The following is a 10,079-nucleotide window of genomic DNA, read 5'->3' as shown; positions in this document are numbered from 1 at the left end:
AAAAAAAAATTTTTTTTTTTAAATAAGCGTAACACTATAAAGAAAACTTGGAAAAGTGAAATCCTCCTAAATAAAAATATGTAACTGGCCTGGTACCTGTTACATATATACATAATACATATATTATACACAAATATACAATAAATGTTTTGGTAGCAATACAGACCATGCATTGGTCTTTTTGTACACAGATGAAGTAGCACCATGAGCAGCACCACCATCTTAAGATGATAAACCAAATGGCACATACATTAAAATAAAATATATAGGTATTTAATTTGGCCCACCCTGTAGCCAAGAGGTGAAAGAACTTCATAAGAAAAATTGTTCCAGGAACTACATTCATTCTTAAGCCAATGGTAAAGTTCTAAAAAGAAAAAACCGCACTAAAGATGTCTATGCAAATACAGATTAGTTTTCCTGTTTACTGAATTTGTCCTATCACATGGCATACTGGTTAACACTGAGGAAATGAACAGCAGATCCAAGAGAGAGGTGAAATGGCAGGTGTACGGCAGAAGCTAAAACACCAGATTTCTTGGTGTGTGTTTACAACACAAATGCCAAGTCATCAGGAAACTAGGAAGGGAATTCTCTCATCTAAGTCATACATTTTCTAATCAGATTAGCTAATTATAAGCTGTTTATTAATGGTCAATTCCTTCAAGGAGGGTCAAACACCTTCTATATCATTCTACCTCCTCCCAGCACTTAACTTGGTACTCAAGTTACAAGACGTATGCCATCCAACGTACCATAGGGCCCATACATTCTTTCTCCACACTCAGGAAATGGATTTACAGAGCTACTGAAGTACCTCCAGGATCTTATCTGGGTTGGCTGTGGAAATGACTAAAAGCACCCATGTTTCACCCTTGATGTTCTGCTGACTACAAGGCTATTTTTGCCCTCCATAACTAAGTTCACAGACTGGGGTCCTCTTAGTATTGGAAGGTTATAGTTTCTCACATCCCTGAAAGTGCAGGCTTCTTCCTCTCAAGTTTCTCAGCAGTCTATAAGAACGTGGCATCACCTCCAACTAATGTTCACGGTGTCCTTGGAACACTAACCACCTGTGTAGTCCCTACAAAGAACCCATTTCGTATTTGGCTTCCATCCATTCTTCGCATGCCTTCCAAAGTGTCCTCTCTCTCCCCAATCAAAGTCTTAATTCCCAGTGTCTCTGGTTTCAGTGCCTCCCTGTGTGATGGGCTGACCTACAGAGCTTTGCCAAGTCACTTGGAGATCAAATATGGGTCCACTGCCACCAGCAGTTGGAGCACTTCACATCAATACATTTTTCATGGCTCTTATAGTCAGTGGATGGTGAGCACCTCTCCCTCCTTCATTTTTGAGGCATCTGCAGTAAATAAAGTTTCCAACTACAAATGCATGTGGCATTTAGGATGTAAGATAGAATAAAACAGGGCTTCAGTATAAGACCTAAAATTATTTCTTAGTACTTAAATGTCTCAAATTCAAAAGACAGCTAGGAGACAAAAAGCGGGAAAGAAAGGTTAAAAAAAACTCTACTTCTGGCTACACGATTTTTAGTAAATCCATTTTTGCAGTCAATCTAGATTAGTCAAGAGAGTCCCTGACCTTTGAAAGTCAGCGAGAAATAGCCACAAATGTAACATCAGTACTGATTTGTCATTATTGACTCAGGTGGTTGATCATTAATGGATTCTCTTCACTTCTAGCTGGTTCTAGGTTCATTCTTTTTGCCCAGAATGAAGATAATATCAAAGTCATGAGCCATTATTTACTCTTTTCACAAAGGAAAATTTGAAAACTCTGCCTAAGTATCTAAGAAAGAATGCTGTGAAAGATTGGCCTCATAAAGAAAAAGCCACTAACTTCTAGTTTAACCAGAGACCACTAGGAGCCCCATTAACGTAAGTCCTTGGCTGGACTACGAATACTTTGAAATGGATAAAAGCCAACCCTACTTAATAGGAACGGAACACAAGGGCTCAACAGCTGATGTTGCTCAAAGTGAACCCTTTGTGTAGCCAGAGCATGAGGATCTACTTTGTTCTACCAACATCCTCCAGTTTTGAATCAGTAAAGTCTGATACCTCCATTGACCCCAGCTCAGGGACCACTGGAAGCAGCTTAAATAAGAAAGTTCTACCTTTATGCTATTCTACCCAATCAAATGTCAGAGAAATGGAAACCAAGAGATGTACTTTCCAGACTGCTCACTTCTGTTATCACCTAAAATATGTTGATTTATTCCACATGCAGACGTATCCTGATGATACATATTCAAAGTTTGTTGTTGTTGTTGTTATGTGCTGCTGCGTCAGTTCTGACTCACAGCAACCCTACAGGACAAAGTAGAACTGCCCCATAGGGTTTCCAAGGAGCAGGTGGTGGATTTGAACTGCTGACTTTTTGGTTAGCAGCCAAGCTCTTAACTACTGCGCCTCCAGGGCTCCATTCAAAGTTTAGATTCCTTGAAAAATAATAACCAGCTTTACAGGGAAAGGGTTGGGGCTGATTTTGTTCATTGATTTCTCTGTAACTACTTGAGTCCTCAGTGGAAGAAAGCAGGGCAGCTTGTTTTCTTCCTCCGCTAGCAAGAGAATGAGTCAGAAGACTTGAAAAATGAAAGCTAGTTTGGCTAAGTCTTGTTTTTTACAAAAAAGTAGAAACAAAATCTTTCATCTCAGATTTTCAAAACTGGTAGTGTTCTCGACTAATGGGAAATGATGTCATTCAGCTAGTTCCTTGAAAACAATGGACTCTTATGACTACAGACCTATTCATCTTAGAAATTATGAGCATGCAAGTGATTAAAGTCTGCAACAATGAACATTGTACAACAGTCTGTGAGGTACATGCCCTCCACTTGAATTAACAGTAACACAGGCCTCAGTGGTAGGGGCACTTCCATTTATCTGCACTCACTTTAGAGTAGAGCAGGGGTCCCCAAACATTTGATCAGGGGCAGCAGCCCCTGTCATGCTCTGCAGCCCTGGCCCCTTCCTTGATGACCCACCACCACCCAGGGAGCTCAACCCGTTAGAGAAATAAAATGTTACTCCTCCCCACAGTGGGGCTGGGAATTCCTGATGTAGTTTCCACTGACTCAGAGGGTGGTTGGTATTTGCATTAATTCCCTTAACCATTAAGAAGTTTACTTGTAAAAAGATGAACAATTCTGTAGGCAAAGATCTTGAAGTAGTTTGTTGCCATTTCCTTTTCTCCACAAGGAAAAATTCCAAGATGTGTATACTTTCCAAACAAGAAAACGATGAACATTGTCACTGCTGGTTACATGTTTCCTCAGCAGGTCATTATGCTTTGATGTGCTCCCTATACATCGTGTTTTATTAACTAATCACTATTGGCCAGTACCCACCAGGGCAAATGGGCAAATGACATTCAGTTAAATAATGTAACATTGGGAGTGCTCAGAAAACAAGAGAAAAGGGTCTTAAGGAAAGTGCCTCGGAGCCCTGGCCATGGTAAAAACACTTTCTGGAATTTGAATTTCTGATCAGCAAGCACTCATTTATCTGACCATCTTTCTCAAGACCGTGCAGGAAGTGAAATATCAGAACGCGTGCACGCGCACACACACACATACACACACACACAAAATGGTGGGAATGGAGCAGAAAGCTTACAGAAGGGGGTGAGAAGAAAAGATCAACAGTATCTAGTTTATTATGAATAGAAAGAAATCTCCAGAATTTACAAACACCCACATTGTTCACTCCAAAGAGAGCTTTTGATTTGAAGGAATCGCCCACGTCTCCTTCTTTTTTACAATATGTACAATGGAAGACGTTGATTTCCTTTTCTTGTAATTTTGCTTCCATTCAATTGCCAATTTTAAGCCAACACTTGCAAACAGCCAGGAGAATATATCCTTCTTCAGTTTAATTAACATGGCCTATTGTCTTACAGGAAAAATACAAAATTAAAGTCTTGTAAGGAACTCAGCTCAACATCAGGGTTATATTACAAGAGATAACATCAGTAAATATAACTCTATACAATTGAGAACCATCTATGGCACTATGATTCTTATTATATTATTTTTCTCAATTATCATCTTAAAACAAGGGTAGTACCCTATTCTACTCTTTTTAGCCTTGTTTTAAGCAATTGCTCCACTCTTTACAACAGAACATTGTATACCTCAGTTCCACATCCAAAAAAAAGATGTGCTGTAGGAAAAGAAGTTACGTTTTAATTAAAAAATTACACATATAAATCAAAACCTATGTTAAATATTTAATACTCTCTCCACCCAACGTGAACAGTTTTGTATGAAATAATTTACAATGATGCGTTGCCGTACACAGTTTCAGCAGCAGATGAAATGTATCTTGTAAATGCACCGAGAGGAGACTCATTCTCTCCTGGCGTGGTGGTGGGCCCATCAGCTCCTTGCGGCCAGCTAAGTCCTTAGGGTTGAAGATGAAGTTTATGCAGACGCATTGTTCTGGTGTCACAGTGCTTTTTCGCTTGGCACAATATAGAACGTGCAGTTCAGTCAACAAACTCCTGAGGATTGTATAAAGTAAACAAACTGAAATGCAGGCATCGTACCATCTACTGAGGAGGAAGATGTGAGGTCCTAGTTGTGAATCATGAAATACTTAGAGTCTGGGTACCCATAAGTTAAAGGATTTGCTGAGGTCATGTAGGTCTTCATTCTGAAAAGGAAAAGGAAAGAATTCGTCACTATGGGCATCTCAAAATGCAGGTTTAATCACTCTTTGTAGGACTCTTCTTTCAAAAGGGGGTTATTGTTGTACGCCGTCTAGCCAATTCTGACTCGTAGCAAGCCCACGTGACAAAGTAGAACTGCCCCATAGGGCTTTCTAGGCTGTAATCTTTATGGAAACAGATCACCAGGCCTGTCTCATGAGGAACCTCTGGGTGGGTTCAAACTGCCAACCTTCTGGCCAGCCATCGAGCACTTAACCATTTGTGCCACCCACACACGGACTTCGTGAAAAAGGGGCAGTGTCAGATAAACTGAAGTTACAGGCACAAGCAGTACTGTGTACCTAAATAAAATCAACAAATTGTATTTAACTTTTTTTTTTCCCAAAACGCAGTAGTCTAAAGCAATCACAAACTAAAAGGAGTCAATATTCAATCAGTAAACAAGTCAATGTGATCTGGATGGTTCAGAGGTTTAGCAACACAAAAATACAAAATATTTTGGCCTTCTGACGATTGGAACAATAATACACATTGGAGCTATTGGTAAAACTAGTACAAGATATGGTAAACATTCATGCGGAAGCTTCTGTTGGTCAAAAGTCAGTTGCAGATTTTAGAATTTGAAGTTGCAGCGCTTAATGTTACAACATCTAAAAATCAATTTTTAATAGGACATTGTTTGCCAGCGGAATTTTAGATGCAACAAGAGACCCAAGACGAACAGATCTAGTTAATACGCAAATGAAAAAGCAAGAAAGTCATTCAAATTGAGGTCTACTAGAAATCAGTTATTTAGGCAGGAGCACCATATTCCTTCTATGAAATTCAAGAAGGAACACTTCAAAGGAGCATTACCCATTGCCCTTCTGAGAGTGACACCTTTTCAACCCCATAAAGTCTCTCTTTTGCTCTCAAGTATATTAGATAGTCCTTCTAAGGACCATGTTTTTCATGCATTTAAAAGATATCTACAAATATCAAGGTTTATAGAGTGCCCTACGCAGCACATGGCAAAGAGTAGACAATGAATAGTTGTTGAATGAGTAAATGGTTACATGCAGTACTATGGAGGATACCAAGCTGAATTCTGCTATGCCAAAAAAACACCATCGCCGTCAAGTTGATTCCGACTCATGGCGACCCCATGTGTTGCACAGTAGAACTGTGCTCCATAGGGTGTTCAAGGCTCAGAAGCAGATGGCCAGGTCTTTTCTTCTGTGGGTTCAAACTGCCAACCTTTCAGTTGCTAGCTGAGCATTTAACCATTTGCTCCATCCAGAGACCCCTAACTAAACCATTACCGTTGAGTTGATTCTGACTCATGGCGACTTAGCTACTCTAGCCAGGAAGGAAAGTCTGTTCATAAATAGAATACAAAGTAGAAAAGAATAAGTTCCGTGACAGATGCACAGGAAGGAAAAATAGTTCTAGATGCTTGGAGGAGGGAAGGATACTTCTAGCTAGGAATGTAAGGGAAGTGCCTTGCTGACGCACAGGCTTGGTTTAGAGGAGGGACGATTTGGGCATGTGACGACAGGGATCATGTCTATCCTGATTCAGTACTGCATCTTCAGAGCGGAGCGCGAAGTCTGGCACACAGCAGGCACTCAGTAACTGCAAGCGGAATGAAAGAAGGGGAAAAGCACACTTCTCCTTAAGGGAAATTAGAAAACAAGACCCAGGGAGAGGAGAGCACAGCTGCGAACAGGCCAAGCAAAGGGTGTGGCCCCCCTGCAGCACATAGTATCTGAAGAGTGATAGCAGGAGTTGCCTCTGCAAACGTAGGTTGGGATAGATGGCCAAGAACCTTTCTTTAATTTCTTTAATTATCGGGTAAACAAGGACACGCTTTGTGGTATGATCAAGATGCCGCAGTAATCCACGTAAGATCAGGATAGCGACGGATTCTAAAATTCACACAACATCAATGTTGAACAACAGAACTGTTTTCTTTCTCTCCTCTTGAAGGTGATTACAGCTGAGGTTGGCTAGCATTTGCTATTTAACTGATGGCTTTCAGGTAAGTTGAATTCTCCCAAACAAGGACTCCAGTTTTATGAGGAGATTTCTGTTTATTTTAAAATATTAACTCTGCTTCTAAAAGACAGGTAAACCGTCTACTTTCCTCCTTACAAATAAGGCCTTGACATGGAGACACCAAGGTAAAGACCAAAAGGCTTATCCCTGTAATAGCCAGAGACATCAGATCTCCTAACAAGTGGTGTCTTCACCACATCTTTCAGTGGTCACTTAGCCGTGAGACTCCCTGCAGAAGGCTCGCACAGACCTCTCACTTACTTCCAACTTCCTCCTGAACTCATACTGCAATCAATCACAATGTTCCTACCAGAACACCTAGGTACGGCTTAACACAGCTTCACAGCTCTGAGCCCAAAATTAGGCAGTCAGGCCTCGCTTTATCCAAGGGCCCGAAACAAAGAAACTGTGGGTATAAAATGGGAGAAAGCAAAGGGCACAGGGTATGCTTCTCATTTCATATCTGGCTCTCATCCAGAACGGCTGAATGAACAGCTTCGTGCAGGAACAAACTGTACCCACTTTTGTCATTGCCTGTGCCAGCCTGCATGGGTGCAACAGGGAGAGGTTAGGGGCCCTACAAGGACAGCAGAAAGCACGGCTTCACTGTGAGCTAGGAGTGACTGCTATGGGCCACTCTAAAGCATGCCTGCAATTTTCCACATGGTTAAGCGTTTGGCTGCTAACCACGAGATCGGCAGTTCGAATCCACCAGCCACTCCTTGGAAACCCTATGGGCCAGTTCTGCTCTGTCCTATAGGGTCGCTGTGAGTCGGAATCGACTTGATGGCAACAGGTTTGGTTTCTGGTATGCTCAAAGGGCAGGAAATTAAAGGATATATCAATTCCATCATGTACCTTCCCTGCAAAGTCTTAGCATACTGCTTTTTAAAGGCCCTTTATCATAAACCCTGATCATGTGTCCCAGCTACAAATGCTTCCTACTGGGACCATCCACCTAGAAGTCTATGGAAAAGTGAACTCAAGAGGGAAGTAACGCTGCCCTGGAGGGGATGGAACATTAGGTGGTAAACAGGCAACAACCAGGTGCTGTGGAGTTGATTCTAACTCATGGCGACCCCGTCCACGTGTGTCACAGTAGAACTGAGCTCCATAGGGTTTTCAGTGGCTTATTTTTCAGAAGGAGATCACCAAGCCTTTTTTCTGAGGCACCTCTGGGGGGACTCGAACCTCCAACCTTTCAGTTAGCAGCCAAGTGTGTTAACTATTTGCACCATACAGGGACTCCAAACAGGCAATAGACGCCTGGGGAATTTTCAAGCGAGAGTCTGAAGTTTACCCCTGTTTGTCTTTATACAGGGGTGTGTGTATGTGTGCGTGTACATAAAGTTTAACCACCTAGTAATTACATGGGTTTTAAACCGACATCCCTCCTTGAGAACTGTCTTTTACGGTGGCCACCTCTGACCACCTGGCCACCTTCCAATCACACAGCCATCGTTGGGGACATTTTTGGAATGCCTTCTCAAGTTCCCATTTCTTTTTTGCAACTGCCTTCTCAGCCCAGGGCATATTCTTTTGAATGGTCTTGATAGCAGCCAGTCTTGGACCTTTGAGGGCACATTTGATCTCTGAAGACAGCCCAGAAGCGTTTGGAGCCAAATATGGTGAAAAAAGGAGCTGAGTAAGCTGGTAATGGTTCTCAGCAAGGTAAAGAACTCCAAAAGTGAAGCTCCAAAACCATTGCTGCTCACGACAGTTCCTCTGATGAGGTTGTTGGAAAGACGTCTCATAACTTTGAAGAAGTCTCAAAAAACACACCATAAGGCTTAAGTTCATCTGCCCATATGCTTGCCTCTGAGCCTAGACGGCCTCTACATACATGCAATCAAGAAGAGCTGAGCCTGCATGAGGCAACTCACTTGAAGAAATGCAAACGTGTAGACATACATTATTGTAACTTAGGGGTACGTTTAAAAAAAAAAAAAAACAGTAACCATAGCAGGTTTTCGCAGTCATTCGATTCAATTAACATCTGCTGAGTGACAAACACAAATGCAACGATAAAGATTGTTAATAGGCACTTAAAAAGAAGACACAGGCATAACCAAAACCTACTGCCGTCAAGTCGATTCCGACTCACAGTGACCCTGGGCATAGATATGTTTATATGTACAACCCCAGTGGATTCACTCCAACCACGAGGCAAATATTGCTACGGTGTTTTACAAATGCAAAGACTCACTTGTAACAGGCATAAACTGCAAACAAAATAGCAAAACATTTCCTTAGAGAAGACGCTATGCTAGTATCACATATAATGAATTCAGCAATGGCGATACATTCTCTCCAGTTACATCATTAGGGAATGACTTCTGAAGCCAGAAGTACGATGCACCTGTCAGGAGATTTAGTAGCAGGAAATTACATTTTGACAAAACTTCATCACCACATCAGTATCTCTTGTACCCTTCTTGTGTATCTTCTCCTAAGATAAACCCCACCTAATCCTGTTGCCTGTAAAGAAAAAATGTAGTTTTTAAGGCATTATCAAATCAGCCAACACTTGAGCAATGGTACTTGAGACCGATGGATTATTGCATTATTATATCCAGCAGGACTTTACATCTTCTGGACTGTACTCACTTGAACTATGCCTACTACAGCTGAGAAACAAATAAGGCTTTAGCTTCCTTTCCCATGCCTCAACCTACTGATAAGTCTTTACTGTGAAAGCAGCTGAAAACGGCATAAGGTTATGAGGGATGTTGAGTAAAATGGGAGGACCAGCACTACTTCAGCAATGCATTTTTAGTCAAAACCATCTACTTAAAAGTTTTCATCTTGTATTCTACATACACTGAAAATTATTGCCAATTGTTGAGTAAAGGTGCAACATAGTAATAAGTACCTGATTCGGACACACTAGTAGTGTCTAGGAGCCCTGGTGGTACAGTGGTTAAGAGCTGGGCTGCTAACTAAAAGGTCAGCAGTTCGAAACCACCAGCCACTCCTTGGAAACCCTATGGGGCAGTTCTACTCTGTCCTATAGGGTTGTTATGAATCAGAAACAACTCAAGGGCAATGGGTTTGGTTTCAAGGGGTTTAGTAGTGTCTAATTTTACTAAGAAAATGGAAATCAAGTGTTCTAAGTTGCTTGGCTATTATCAGATACTAAAACCTAGCCGGAAAGCCACACTTCCTCATCCAACTGTGCTTAAAAAATGATTGTAGTGATGAGACCATTGTTTGAAATCTTATGGTAGATTCAACTAGAAAAATCTGTATAAATCAAATTCCTCCACTTAAAGAAATACGTCAAAACAACATATTTCTCTTCCAGTTAATATAAACAGGTGTAGTTTTTTTGAGTTTTTTTTTTTTTTTTT

General features: G+C 41.2%; 1 protein-coding gene across 1 annotated transcript in view; it reads right to left on the bottom strand.

Annotated features, from left to right (window-relative positions):
- Positions 1 to 3,478: 3,478 nt before the first annotated feature.
- The window catches only part of IRS1 (insulin receptor substrate 1), an 81,034-nt gene continuing 74,433 nt past the window's right edge, over positions 3,479 to 10,079 (bottom strand). Inside the window, exon 2 of the mRNA XM_012558226.2 lies at positions 3,479 to 4,676. The gene's annotated coding sequence lies outside the window, so the exon portion shown is untranslated. The remainder of the gene's footprint in view (positions 4,677 to 10,079) is intronic.

This window comes from Trichechus manatus, unplaced genomic scaffold (assembly GCF_000243295.1).
Source record: "Trichechus manatus latirostris isolate Lorelei unplaced genomic scaffold, TriManLat1.0 scaffold00147, whole genome shotgun sequence".
NCBI lineage: Eukaryota > Metazoa > Chordata > Mammalia > Sirenia > Trichechidae > Trichechus > Trichechus manatus.
Note: the sequence above shows the minus strand (reverse complement) of the source record. Positions and strands in the feature narration are given on the sequence as shown.